Genomic DNA, 14,954 nt, shown 5'->3' on the forward strand with positions numbered 1-14,954 from the left:
CAGAGCAGCATCCGAGAGCGAGGGCTATCGCCGTCTCAGTCTATGAGCGAGTCAGTGAGAAGGGCACACAGGCAGCCACTGTGACCCACGTGGCCTCGATCTCTGAACACACGAGCGTCAGAGAAATGTGTAACATGCACCGCCCCTTCCTTTACTTTATCCAGAAGGACAGGATACAGGCCATTCTGTCCCGGGCAAGGGCAAGGCTTCCTCTCCCTAAGCTAATTCCCTCTGACTGCTTTGCGGCATTTTTCTCTTTCCTATCACAATATGCAATATGTGCGGCTTGTGCCTAGCAGCAGAGAAAAAAGCCACATCAAGGAGACGTTCTTGAGATTCTGAGCCCAGAACATAGTGGTGTGTGCACTTCCGCTGACTGTGTGCTGTGAACTTGCAAACAGCTTTAGGAAACTTTCAGATGCCCTGAGATACACTGCTAATTAGAGCAGGGGTGCATCTGAACTTGGATTTGGAAAGAAAATGCCTTTGCTAGACTAGGAATCTCGAATGGCTGCTCCCAAACAGCTCCCACAGCTCCTCACCAACAAACACGCCGCCATCCCCCCGCGTCCCTCTGTTGGCGCTCAGCCTTTTTCCCTACACAGCTCGCTGGACGGTCAAACCACAGAGCCTTGGCCCTCTGTCCTCACGTAAACTGAAGCAGGCTTGCTGCCCACTGTAGCATATGCCCTTATGAGCCTCCCTGTCCCTTCAAACGCACTTACCCCACTGCTCTTGCCACTTTCTGAAGCAGTTCTAGACGTTGAACTCTTTTGATTTTGGGGAAGAGCCAGATCCAGTGAATAAAGCAGATGTAGACAGACCGTCAGGGTTTTATGATCCTGTCTTTCCATGGATGGCACTTGGCGGCAGCGCTCGCTGAATTCTTGCTCAGACCTCGTAAAGACACTCATGAAAGAGGCCGTCCAGAACTGCTTCGGAGAGTGGCAGAGTGTTGGGAAAAGTGTGTTTGAAGTGAGGGGGAAGATTCTGAGGGGGATGCATGGCAATGCGTCTTTTCCTGTTATAATTTTTACAGTAAACATTTGCCATAGTTTTCAACCATCCATCACCCTTTGTATTATGTATTGTATTCATCTCTTAAGGAGCAGAGCTTGGAGTCTCCACACACCAAGTGATGACAAAGAGACAGAAACATTCATTATCTTAATTTTATCAGGACACATTACAAACATATCATATAATACATACAGTTACTATGTGTAATAAATATTTAAAAATGTTTAATGAGATACGAATAGTAACTACCATGATTTGGTCATTATACACTGAATACGTGCATCAAACTATCACTCACTCACAACAATAAATAATTTACAAGTTTTTTTTATCAATTAAAGCTCAGATTCACTTCTGTAACTGAACAGGACATTTTTTGAATTCTTTGGAAGTTCCCCAAAATTTTCAAGGTGATATTTCATGCAAACTTTCCAAGTTCCCTAACATCAGGAGAAGTACCCTTGCTCCCTGGGGTAGATAGTTTGAAGAGGAGGAAATGAATACTGTGGGGCCTTTTGTTGGGTGATATTTTTCACCTGGCAAAAGGTCAAGAAGTCCTTGAGACTCTATAGTATTCTCAGAGTCTTGACTAAAACCGATCTTAGTAATATAATAATTAAGTGCATCAATTGTGAGTGAGAGGAACTGAGTCTCTCACTGCTGAAGTGAGTGATAGCACAGAAATAGGAACGGCGCGTCCTTGACCAGGTGGCCGAGGTTGACAGTGATTCCTCACATTGATAGCCTGTGCCCTGAATGTGCTGTAGTGAGGGGAAGGGCACCTCACCTCGGGGGACCCCTCAAGGACCATAACCCCTGTCCAACAGGGAGAAAAATATTAGAGAATGTGGCACTGCAGGGTAGGTTGGAACAGGGAGAGGTCCTGGAAGATAGTGGAGGCCACACCCAAGGCAGTAACTTCAATCCTCATCACCACCATCCCTGACTTTTTCCCGCTTTGACCACGCCAGCAATTGTGATTTGTGCTTGGGCTTTTCCTTTATTTCCCTCAGCGGGTAGCAGCCTCTGGTTCCCCCGTTTGCTTCTGTGTGCTCTGCTGGCTTCCCAACCTCAGGATGCCTGCAGCCTTGTTACCAGCCCATCCAACCCTCCCCACCCCAGGTCCTCCTTCCAGACCCTGCCTGCTCATCCCCAAGTTAGCTGAAATACTGTGCTCCAGTGGACAGGACTGGCCTCTTGTTGCTTGTTGGTTTTGGTTTTCAGTATAAGGGACTGAGCCCAGGGCCTTTCCACTGAGCTACATCCCCATCCCTTTCTTTTTTTAAATTTTGAGACAGGGTCTCCATAAATCAACACTTGCCTAGGCTGGGCTGAAATTTGGCATTCTCCTGCCTCAGCTGCAGAGTACTGGGATTACAGGAGTGCCTCACCGTATCTAGCTTAGGGCCAGCCTCTTTTAAAATACAAGCACGCTCCCCCTTTGATTTTGTAAGCTTTCCCTTTAGAGACTGCATCCCACTCCACCTCCACCACAAGCAAGTATCCTTATGTCAACAAAACATCGCCCTCTCCCTTAGGGTTGTTTTGAAGGATCAGCTGAGCTAAGGTACAAAAGCACATGGGATACCACTGACACAGCGTGTGTCCTTAGCAAATGGCAGGTAGGGGCCAGCTTCTTGTCCAGCTCTGTGGTGCCAGGGACCCCAGGGTGTCTGCCTTCTGGCCACTCCCACATCTTTAAGTTCATCATGATCAGCAAATCCAATGTGGGCAGGGCCTACCTGACCCACCGCTGCACCAACTGCTTCCCCTGCCCTGTCACTGGAGAGGGTTTCCCAAGATGAGCAGCAGAGATTGAAGGGGAATGCATCGAGATTCAGTTATGGGACACAGCATGAGAAGAGTGGTTCAGAAAACGCACCATACAGCCTACTAGGAAGTATGCATGCTGTGGTCTTCTCCTATGGCATGATCAACATGGTGATTTTCAGAGCTCGCCATCTTGGACAGAGGAATGAAAACATTTGCTGACCAATGACACACCTTAGATCCTCCTTGGAAATAAATGTGATTTGAGAGATGTCATTCAAGTGGCTGTTGGGGACCACAACGAAGTGGCTCTGAGCAGGATTTAATATTAACCAATTGGCTTTCCATGTTTACTTGTGCGTTGTCTGAAGCTTAGGTACCTTGTCTGACAAGATAAAGCCACAGCTGAAGGTGTTTGGCTCCAAACCCAATCACTACAAGGAGACTGCTGCTGAGGCTCCACACTCCTACAATAAATACCATCTTAAAGATAAGGTAGTTCTCCTGATTGACATAATTTACTACTTGGGAAAATTCTCCCAAGGTCCTGCAAGATTTCAGCATTCTCTTGAGTATCTTCCTCCTTTGTTTGAAAACCAAATAAATACGGGCCACCCAGAGAAGTCTTTGGCTAAACTCAGAGAATACTGAAGCTGTAAGGGAGTTAGTCCCTCCTGGAGCCCTAAAATCATTTCCACTGTCTCATTTATTTCAGCCTTCAGTGTCCATTCGCTTGGGAGATTGTGGGCCTGACCAGCCTGCAATAACTTAGGGTTATTTAACCCAGTTTTCGATAAGTGGCCACAGACTTGGCACAAAAATTTGCTGGCATACGCAGCATGTCTTGTTTGGCCCCTCTGCTAAGCACCCGCCTTGACAGTGACCACGTGGGAGCTATATTTATAAACTGCAGAGCCAACACCACCAATGCTTAGTCAACCCCCAATAGTGGAATTGCCCTGAAATCTGAAGCAGTACGTGCAGCGATGTGTGGGTGTTAAATGAGTCACCGCTGGGCTACCTCATGCTGAATACAGAAATCACTTAAAGTCTGACGGTGACCAGTCATGCAATTACATTTCAAATGCACTGGTTACCCTGGTACTTCACCGGTTATCATTTGCATTTTGTGTCTACTTGATTTTACTACAGTGACAACAGGAAATCATTGGTTTTCCTGTGAGACTAAAAATGAAGCAAAGATAGGGTGAACTTTCCACTCAACGCCCAATGCTGGAGGCCTAGAAGTCAGTGACTGTCCCGTCTCGTAATCCTGGGTTGAAGAAGGAGACATTGTGTAATGTGTGTCTGCAGATAAGTAAGACAGAAGTGAAGGTGGATGAAGTGACTTTAAAAGGGCCTTCATTTTTTATACTCATGTCTTCAAACAGTGCAAAATCAGTTGAAAGCATCTGCAGAGTTGTAACTTGAGAGGAGCTGGTAAACAGAGGTTCCTGGTATCTCTTGCAATTTAGTGACTTGAGGGTTGGCTTGACTCCGCTTCCATTCCGCATAGTTCTGCAGGTTTCGCTGTGCTCCATGCGGGTCTACGTGCATTTCCAGAATGGTGGCGTGTTTCAGCTCCTCTACGGGCACCCAAAATATTCCTCACCAGTATGAAAACAAGTTAGCTACTGAAGAATATTTTGTCTGTCCCTCAGTGATGAAAAGGATATTTCAAACTTTTTTGAACTAAATTCATTTTCAATTTAAGATTTCATATAATGAAAATAGTACACAAGCCTATGAAGCTATTTACGTCCATGGAATGTGAGCCAAGGACTTTAAGTGACGTGTGGAAGTCACTGATTCAGATTGTTTGCTGTCCTTGATAGTTTTAGAGGAAATTCATCCAAAAGATGTTTGTACTTTAATGTTTTCAGGATGTGAAAAAACAATTAAACACGTAATCTAGTCTAATTTAGGAGTTTTGTTTAATCATTATGGTGGTCCTAAATGGATAATTAGTTATAAAAACAAACATATTATTTAATAAACTAATGGAAAGTAGTAATCACAATAAATAATTATCAATTTCAAGTATTAGAGTTTAAATCGGTTCTATTTACATTTAGGGAGATCAGTCTATTGTTCATAATGCTGTAACAATTAAAATTATTTTACTTGTATCAAAATATTGATTTGTAACTATTTTTATAACAAGGCAGTGACAGCTGTATTAATTGTGATGGGTATGATCTTTCTTAAAAGATGACAACTGCTTTTGAAACTTTTTTTCAACGTTGGGAGAGTTTATAGATTTTCCAAGTACAGCTGTTTTTTCCACACTGAATGGATTTTTTAAAAAGTAATTTATCTTTTTGTTTTTGTAAGAACTTAGTGACAAGTATCATTACAGTTGTAGAACAGAACTTATTGTTTCCCTTGAAAGTTATTAATTTTAAAATTTTTTATTTGTTTGCAGCAACTTACCATTTTAATTTTTAATATATGTTTTTATTTTTAAAAAGAAGACAGTTGATGGGGATAAAGCTTTTAGATACATTCCAAAATATCTATCACACACTTCACTAACTTTTGAAATCACTTGAAAAAATGGTGGCTGTGTCATAACCATTCATTTTAAGCACAGATCCCATATTTTGTAAATCTGCACATTTAACTATGACCTTTCATTGAAATACCAGAATTGTTTTAGAAAAATCTTAACTTGAGAACAGCAAAGGAAACCATCCCAGAATCTAAAATAGCTCGCTATTAAAACAGTACTTTACTGAAAGTATACTGCGAATATATGTTTCCTCATGATATCTAAAGTTAAACAGCTTTGTTGTGGACTTGCCTCCTAAAATGAAAAATACAAAATAAAATAAATGGCGGGCTCACTCCTAGGAAGAGTCTTGTAAAGGAGAATTGCTGAGGATAGAGTCTCTCTCTGAGTCCACAGCATGCAGCTGTAACAGCACATCAAGCCTGGTTCAGTTATAATGAACCACAGCTTACTTGGCTCATCGGGCTGGAGGCTGGGAAGCTGAAGATGCAAGAGTCCTTAGGGTCCCCTGGGTGGAGATGGACCAGCAGGAGAGAGGGCGAGAGGAAATAGATCAGACCCACGGCCTCCAGCCCTGCTTAGAATCAGCTTGAATCCATCAAGGAGAGTAGGGTGCTGTCTTGAGACCCAAGTCCCACTGCGGCGGCTCTGGGCCTTCAGTGTGGACAAGTGCTTTTGGGGCACACGCTGACATCAGAGCACCTCTGTTACAGATGCTGAGTGCTACGTGCTTGAAAGGATCGGTGCTGTGATATCAGTGTGTGGGGCAGCCTGGGGCACGGTGACCTGCTCCAGAGGGCCTGCATGCGGAGCTGTAGGCAAGAGTGTCTGACCTTCTCTGTTTACCACAGATCTGTCAAATGACATAGGCTGAACTGCAGGATGGCGAAGGCCCTCAGAGACCCCCAGTGGTACCAGTCTCAAGTCTGCTTCGTGAGTTCTCCACTGCTCCGAGTCAGAGGGGCAGTCAAACCCACAGTAGTACCTGTGCAGCAGACCCGACCACGTGGTATAAAAAAACACAGTTGGTCTTTGTCCCTGGCTTATGGCACCCAGCTCTAAAAACCCTTGGAATTTCCTGAGTGATAGGGGAGTCCTTGCTTATCTAGAAAAAGCCCCTCAGGACCATACCCGAGCTTGTGCTAAAGAGGTGACTCATGTGGGCCCCAGGATGGTTTCGGGCAAGGTGGAAAGGCCAGAAAAACTAGAGTCACGATGGAGGTGTGGGCTTTCAGTCTCACCCCTGACCTCGGGGGAGGAAAGGGGACGGGGCCTGAGTTCATGGCCAAGGATCACGTGTCCACACCGAAGGCTCCTCAACACGGTCTGCAGAGTGCCGAAGGACAGGACAACACATGCACTGTAGACATAGTGATTGGCTTTCTCTGAGAGTCTGGGACCTCACCGTGCTGGGTTTTATACCACAGCCCAACTGTTCCGATGAGCTGAGCCGGGGAGGTTGGTTTCATAGGCAGAGAAGGGCCGAGGGCAACAGGAACAAAGAACCAAGAGCAGACTGATGATTTCAAAAGTCCTTTCTTCCTGAGCTGGGGACAGGAGACAGAACTATAGAGAACTGACTGATGGGTTGATATCAGCCAATTTCAGCCTACTTTTGCATACAGAATGAAGCGGGGCAACTTTATTCTTCTGCAGAAGAGCACTGGACTGTTTGGGAAATTCGCTTATTCTCTCTCTTCTGATTTCTTAGAATGTCAGATAACAACCGAGTTTGGGTTTGGTTGTGCGCCCTCAGCATGAACGGCTGATCAGGTTCTGACATTTAGTCTGGTGCGTGGGGCACCCTGGTAGAGCCCAGTGCGCAAGACACCTAGGCTGAGGATAGAGGGTTAGCACATGAAAGGAGATGCGTTCTGCCCCACTCTGCCTGTGAAGGAAACATCGGAGAGGTGGAAGCACAGAAAGGGAGGCTGCTTGCAGAGTTCTCCTGATAGGCATCAGTGCCAACCCTTGAGTGAGAGGGAGGAGCCCAGTGTTGGGAGCAGGTCTCAGTTGTCTCCTCCGAGAGCCCTGCCACTGCTCACTGGACTCATACCCTGGGCTCCACAAAGCAGCTCTGCCAAACCATGAAGGTCACCACATCAAAGGGCCACAGAGGTCGTTCAGTTACCGCCTGCCCCACCTCAGGCTGACGTCACCTTTGTTATTAGTCATTGTGGACAAGGTTGATAAAGTTAAAATATCTGACACACTCATCCTAGGTTTTTGTCCTTTAAAAACTCTCTTGGCCTCAACCCCTTTGAATATGTTCATAGCTACTATGGCCTGTGTGTTCCTGTTGCAATGTGCTGCTATTCCCAAATAAATGTCATAATTCAGATCTGGGCATGTGGCTCAGTGGCAGAGCACCTACTTAGCTTGCCCAGGCCCTGGGTTCAGTCCCCAGTGTCCCCCACCAATTGTGACTCATAGAAATTCCTCTCTGATTATTGTTCACATTGGCACTTGCACATTCCCTCCACATTCCTGTATGGGATGACCTAGGTTTCTGTGACACTTCCCTCAGTGATCAGTTGCAGTGGCTTGAGAGGCACTAGGAGATTAGTAAAGCACACTACTGAGCATGTCTGTGTGAGTCCGGGGAACGAGAATTTGAGGGTCAGATCTGATTCTTCCTCTCAGGCTGTTGCCCTGCTTTCTGCTTCCTGAATGCCAGGAGGTGAACAGCTTTCCCTTGCCATGATGTTTCTGCCTGGAGCCCGCAGACCATGGACTCAAACCTCTGAAACTGTGATCCAATAAACACCTTTCCTCCTTTACCTAGTGTGTCAGGTATTTTGTCTTAGTGATGAAAAGCTGAGCAATACAATCTCCACAGAGATTTCTTCTCCACCCATTTGAGTTTTATCTTCTTTCAACTGAAGCAATCCAGTTCCTCCCACTGCATCACTCACTTCTCCCTCAGACTTTGGCTCCTACATCTAAGTGTCATGCTCTGACCAGACCAGGACGGAGCGTGCAGTGAGACCCTCACTCTACCCTGATGGGATGAGGCTATTACTCTTCTACTGCTGCCAAGACCTTCAAAACTGTATTGGTGAATATGGAGCTTGTGTGAGACAAAGTATTAGAATTTTTTGGCACAAGACCCATTACTAAAGTAGGCCCCCACTTCTGGTGTTTGCACAATTGATTTTAAATCTAACATTAAAACCCCTCTCTTCTCTTTACTCCCTTTCTTCCTATTGGTTTGAGTGCAAGACATCTGTGCTATTTGAAGATGAATTCTTTGAGCCCTTCTCTGAACCCATCACTGATGGATTTCAGTTATCCATGAGTTCAGTTTGAAGTTACTTCCAAAGTTATGAGAAGGTTCTGATCTCTGAGACAAAATATGCAAAGTTCTGATCTCTGAGACAAAATATGCAACACCTGCAACTCAGAGGAAGAGAGGCTACAGGTTCAGGCCCAGGTGAGCGGGACCAAGGCAGAGACAGCATGTGGAGGCCTGGTGGAAGAAAAGATGCTCATGTCATGGCAGTCAGGCAGCAGGGAGATGAGGGAAAGGCCGTGGTCTAGGACGCACCCTTCCAAGTCAGGTCCCCATGGCCCACCCTTCCCAGGCAGGGTCTGTCACCAAAGGTGAGAACTTTGGGGACCTTTTAAATGTAAACCTAAAACAGGACCATGCCCTGAGAGAGCTCCTTCCCTACTCAACCCCACTATAGATCATTTCTATCTCCTTTAAGTCATTCTTACTATTGTGCTATCTTGGTTTATTTTGTTCTGAAAGTAATGATCAGAGGCTTCCATAAGCGCATTTTAAAAAAATAGTTAAGAGACTTTATTCTAATAGCTATAATTACAGTGCCTGTCGAAATGAAAACTGAAAACAAGTATACAAAATGGTTGGTTGCTAATCGTGTACAGAAAGCAGTAAGAGGTTCCACAACACCAACTACACCAGTTCTGAAGTTTCCCAAGATAAATTTAACAGCTCCAGCTTCTTGAGTGTTTATCAAAATACAAAAGAGAAAAGCAGAGGTCGTCTTTTCTGACGGCAAATCGGACCCTTGCAGGATGAGGGAGGAAGCTACTTCACACACGGAGGTGGGGGTGCTCCGGGACTGTGGTCTGGGGCGGACCAACTGACCCAGCTTGCACGCGCTCCTGCTGGTGAGACCCAGACTGGCCAATGCGTCCGAGTGGGCACTGGAAACAGGGCTGCCACTCCAGCTGCACGTTGACTGAGGGGGAGGGCAGGCCCCACACCCCTCCCGGCCCTCCCAGCCTACCCCGAGGTGACGCGTGAGCATGAGTACAAGCACAACGCTATGGAATGCAGGTGACCCAAAGACAGGCGGGCCACAGGGTCTCTACTGTGACCGTGCGGTGGACAGCATTTGTTCATCACATCTCTAGAGTTCCCAGAGGAACAGCTGATCTGATGACTAGCGTTCAGGCTGAACTTCACTGGGTAGAGTCTCCCTTCTGTGTGCTCAAGTGTTCTTATCTTGTAATTTTTAACTATTTTTTGAAAAGCACTGAGTTTGGGTTAAAAACCAACCACCAAATGGATCCTGACACCAATCTACAGCCCAGTGGCTCCTCGAGTCCAGGTGCCCATGCGCCCAGATGCCTTCTCAGTACTTACTGACAGTGAGCTGATTTTTTTTCTTTACAATGAAAAGGCTGAGTAATATTGCATAGGAGTACGAGAACCTGCCTCAGTGGAAACAGAAACTATTTACATTAAATAAAAACCTGGCTGCAGGCTGCGTCTGCGCATGTACAGCACGGTACGTGCACACTGTGACCAACCCTTGGAGACAGCTTCTCGCACTCAGGACCACAGAGTCACACGTTTGCCACATGAGAGGAAAGCGGAGGGCGGAGAGGAGGAAGTGAGGGGAAGGGGGTTTCTGGTTCGCTTCTGGTTCCGCAGCTGATTGGACAGCCAGCCCAGTCCTTCATAGAGCCCGTCCCCACTGGTGACACAGGTGGCCTGAATGTATGTTTCTGTGGCACAGAGAGTGCAGCCCCAGCTTGTCTGTGATTTCAGCTGCATTCATTGCGTTGGGAGGTCCTGCTTGTTGGCAAACACAAGGAGAACGGCATCCCGGAGCTCATCCTCGGCCAGCATCCTCATGAGCTCCCCACAGGCCTCGTTCACACGCTCTCTGTCATTGCTATCTACCACAAAGATCAAGCCTTGGGTGTTCTGGAAGTAGTGGCGCCACAGTGGCCGGATCTTGTTCTGGCCACCCACATCCCACACGGTGAAGCTGATGTTTTCGTATTCAACAGTCTCCACACTGAAACCTATGGTAGGAGTGGTGGTCACAATTTCACCAAGCTTCCAAGCCCGCCATGAGAATGCGCATTTCTTTTTTGCCAAAAAGGCCCCTGAAGAGGTTCGAGAAGACATTTCCCATGCTTGTGGATGCGTGGAAGCGACACTGACCAGAGACCTCAGCAGTGGCTGCTCCAAGCCAGGCGCTGGTTTTCCATAAGTGCATCTTTCTGAGTGGTGAATGCTCAAGGCAGATTTTCCCACTGTAGCAAAGCTATAGGGGTTACCCCCCATGGTACATTCCAGTTAATAGCACTTCTCCCTTGGGCTCTGCTTCCATTTACATTTCAGTTATCCATTAGTCCAGTTTGAAATTACTTCCATGTACTGTTTGTCAAGAAATTTAGATGAGCAGCACATATCATCTGTCCACAAGGCTTGGTTTGTCCTGGGCTAAAAGCTTCACTATGTATTCAACACAATTCATCAAACATTTACCCTGTGTCTCCTGATTATCTGGGTGCTGAGACGTAGCAGTAGAGAACTGGGCCAAAGCCCCTTCCTCGTGATGCCATGTTTGAGGGTGACCACCAATTTCTGATGATGACCTTGCGACAAAACAAAGAGGAAGCAACTTGGACTAAGAAGGACCCAAATGGAGGGACAGGGAGCCCAGGATGAGAGGGGGTAATCCAAGGGCAATTGGGGGGTAGGGGAGGAGAAGGAGGCAAAGCCAGAGGAAAATTGTAACTATTTACATGTAAATTTTCAAGATAAAGTTAATAGTACAAGTTTAGCTGCCCTAGTAAGGGAAGCCAGTTTGATAGAATAGCGAAGAAAATCCCAGCAAGGGCCTGGCATTCTGCCTTCTCTGCTGAAGGACTGGTGCTCAGTCGGCAGTGAGGCACGCCTGCCCCCTGGTGGACAGAGCTGTGTGGCAGCTGACTATTGTTTTAGTCTAGCAGAGACTAGGAGGACTAGCAGATACCCTGAGGGATCACCTGGTCTGCTGCTGTGACTTGGGTAAATGTGCTGCCCGAGACAGGAAAATATAAGCTATTGCGGACCTTCTTTGGCATGTCTTGTTACTGACAGGGAAAGCTCAGGCTCCCAAATTAGTCCCTGCTGGGAAGGTACTGCTTCACCCAAATCCTCAGACTACTAACTTCAAAAAAAGAACTATCTGCAGAGTGACTGTGTTTTCCTGCTGTTTTAATGTTTAAAAATATATAATTCAAATCAAACATAGAGGACAGGGGTACGGCTCAGTGGGGAGCACCTGCCTAGAATGTGTGAGGCCCACTTTCCTTCCCCAGCACAGCAAAAAAGAAAAAGGAAGACAAAAAGCGTTCAGTAATTATGTAGGCAAATTATCAAGTTATTTTCATATTTTCCTTTACCATACTAAATATGGGCCAGGGCACACAAAAACTACCTGTTTTGTTTATTGTTTTGGTTTTGGTTTTGAGATAGTGTCCCACTACGGGGTTCAGGACTCCACAGAATTGTGTCCTTGTCACAGTGCTTCGCAGATGGCAGAAGTTAACCTCATGGAGGGAGGATTCTTGGTGGATGAAATGCCTGAGCTGAGTACTGACAGGGTTTGATTCCTTATTGTTAAATGGCAGAGGAGGGCAATAAAGATGGAGCTTGTCATCAAAAGGAAGGTGAAACTTAGGAGATTTGGCAGAAGATGCCCGCGAGACACTCAGGTGTGGCCCACACTGACATTCCACAAGGAGACTAGTGTGACTAGAAGCCAGCAAGGGGGTACTGAGACGATGAGAGAATGACTCCAAGGGCATCTCAGAGCCCACTGGTGCTGCCATTCCCTCCAGGGGTCCAAAGTGCAAGGCCAGATGGGCAGAAGAGTTTCCACAGAGCTGCCCAGGGTGACAAGAGCCCTGGGGCTGGCTGCCCTGGGTGCCACAGGACTTGCCTCTGGTCTCATGCCCTGGCGCAGCTCTCCCTGGCTCAGTCCTGATAAGCCCTGATGGCATCTGCGTGATGCCCACACTGCGGGTGAGCAGAGGAACGGACTACAGCATGTGACTGATTCCACTTCGATTTCAAAGGCAGCCCTGGGCAGCCATGGCCCCGGGCAGAGACGGGATCACCAGGCTGGTGTCCATGGGTGCCATGGGACTGGGGCCACCGCAGAGTCTTCACTAGGATCTTGCCCACTGATGCTGTGGGGGTACCCCAAGACCCATACACAGTGCCAGCCTAGGAAGGCGCAGGCCCGGGATGACCAACACACTGGCTACAGAGATGCGTGTGACAGTTGGGGTGAGGTCCCCTGCAGACTTGGACAGCCAACACCTTGGACAGCACATCCAAAAGGTGGACATCAGTCCCATATTGTTTTGCAGCACAAGGCATAATGTTGTTTGTGATGCTGGGGTTTGGAACTCAGTGGGACCTGCTACTGCTTCATGGTGGCCTGTCGCCACCATTTTCACTGAGAGTGTCTGTTGTGAGCCTTTCCCACCATTCGATGATGGACTGCATGGTGTGTCAGGTTTTTCAGGTTCATAATGGTAGTAGGCGTGATGACTATAGTATTTATAATATATAACATAACTATAATAATTTTAATAAATACCCCAGTATCCAAATCAGATAGAGACAAGCTCTAGGTCGTGATGCATGCTGAGGCAACTCCCCCAGAGCTGTGAACTGGGAAGGTCAAACATGCTATGTGCTTCCAACATACAGTGCTGGGAGCTCTTGGGCCTGCTGGAATGCAACTCGAGTAGTTTATACATGAGGGCATCCTAGCAGTCTGTTTTGTGTTACTATGATAAGTGCTTGCAGCTGGGTAACTTTATAAAGAAAAGAGGTTTATTTAACTCACAGTTCTGGAGGCTCAGGGGGATCGCCAGGAATGGTAATGATAATGATGGTAGCTTTTGTGCTGCCAGAGTCCCAGTGCTGCAGAGGACATCACGTGGCATGGGACAGGCACTTCATTTAGCTTACTCTCTCTCTCTCGCTTGCTCTTGCTGAGGGTCTCTCACTCTCTCGCTCTCTCTTCTCTAGTAATGAGTCATGGGGGCTCCATCTTGATGGCTTTTCTGTCCTAACCCATTTTTAAACTCTTACCCCCAAACTTCTTATTCAGATCAAGTTTCTACACAATGGAGCCGGGATGGGGGGAGTCATATTTCAGCACAGAAACCCTTGGAGGTGACACTCAGACTGTCTCCAAACCATAGCGCACACGAATCTGGGTAACCAGGGCTGGGATGCTGAGTTTCACTGTCTGTGCACCCTGCCCCCATATTCATGTGGAAACTGAGTCCTTGAGGTAAAAGCTGTAAGAGGTAGGACCCTGAAAGAAGGCAGTTGTCCAAGAAGGCTATTCCTGTGAATGGGAGGAAGGCCCTTAAGAAAGAGGCCTCAAACTCAGCTCAGTTCACCCTCCCAGCACTGAGGAAGCTGTGCCTAGGCACCATCCTGGGAGGAGATCTGTGGGTGCCTTGCTCCTGGGCTCCCCAGTCTCCAGGGCTGTGAGAAGCACATCTTCTGTGGTTTATTCACTCATCAGCGTTCATTGTTCTGTTACAGCCGAACAAATGAGTTCAAATAGGCTCAACAGTGCTCCACTATTAAAGGGAACAAGTTCATTCAAGATCAGGGGCCGGGGAGGTAGCTCAGTGGCATAAACGCCTGCCTGGCAAGCATAAGGTCCTCAGTTCGATTCCTGGTACCAAAAAAAAAAAAAAAAAACCTAAAAATGCTTGACATACAAGATCAGGCCAGCTGAGACACCGACAGACCAGTAGGGTCCATGACGAAACAGCCACTTTACCAGGGGACCATGTGACTCCCAGGCAATGCTTTCCTCCTTCTTTGGATGTCTGGGGCCAGGACTCAGAGATTGCTCCTGGTGGCTGTAGGAATCCACAGCAGGGACTCCTCAGGGCTGTGGCTCCCATCTGGTCCTTGAATGGCCATCCTCCGACTGAGACTGACGTGGATATGGACACTGAGATTCTGACACTGAGGTGGTTCTTGCCTTCTGCGGGAAACCTGGCACAGTTATCAGATCTGATTAAGCCACAGGGACCTAACGAGGACTGGCTGGTTTTCTTGTATTGCAATAAAACTGCAAAACAATATGCAATTTTAGTGATAGGCTCAACAGCCTATCAAACTATGGAGAGTGTTTTTTATTACTCATTATTGTGATCTTGTTTTCATTAGAAACAAGTTGAATTATCAAGGTCAAAAAAACAAAACAAAAGAAAACTCCACCAACCCATTCACATGGTGTGGTCACGGCTAACAAAACAATAGGCTTTTCCCTTTGTCTCTTTTGCATGAGATTTGCAAGAAAGTAGTTTTGTGAACACAGGATTACTTTATACCTCAAGGACAGTGAAGTTTTGGTGA

The 14,954-nt window shown here is 46.8% G+C and overlaps 1 pseudogene; it reads right to left on the reverse strand.

The window, feature by feature from the left end:
• Nucleotides 1-9,950: 9,950 nt before the first annotated feature.
• On the reverse strand, nt 9,951-10,734 carry LOC102025666 (annotated as a pseudogene).
• Nucleotides 10,735-14,954: the final 4,220 nt, after the last annotated feature.

Source organism: Chinchilla lanigera, unplaced genomic scaffold, assembly GCF_000276665.1.
Source record: "Chinchilla lanigera isolate Chin_1 unplaced genomic scaffold, ChiLan1.0 scaffold00064, whole genome shotgun sequence".
NCBI classification, from domain to species: domain Eukaryota; kingdom Metazoa; phylum Chordata; class Mammalia; order Rodentia; family Chinchillidae; genus Chinchilla; species Chinchilla lanigera.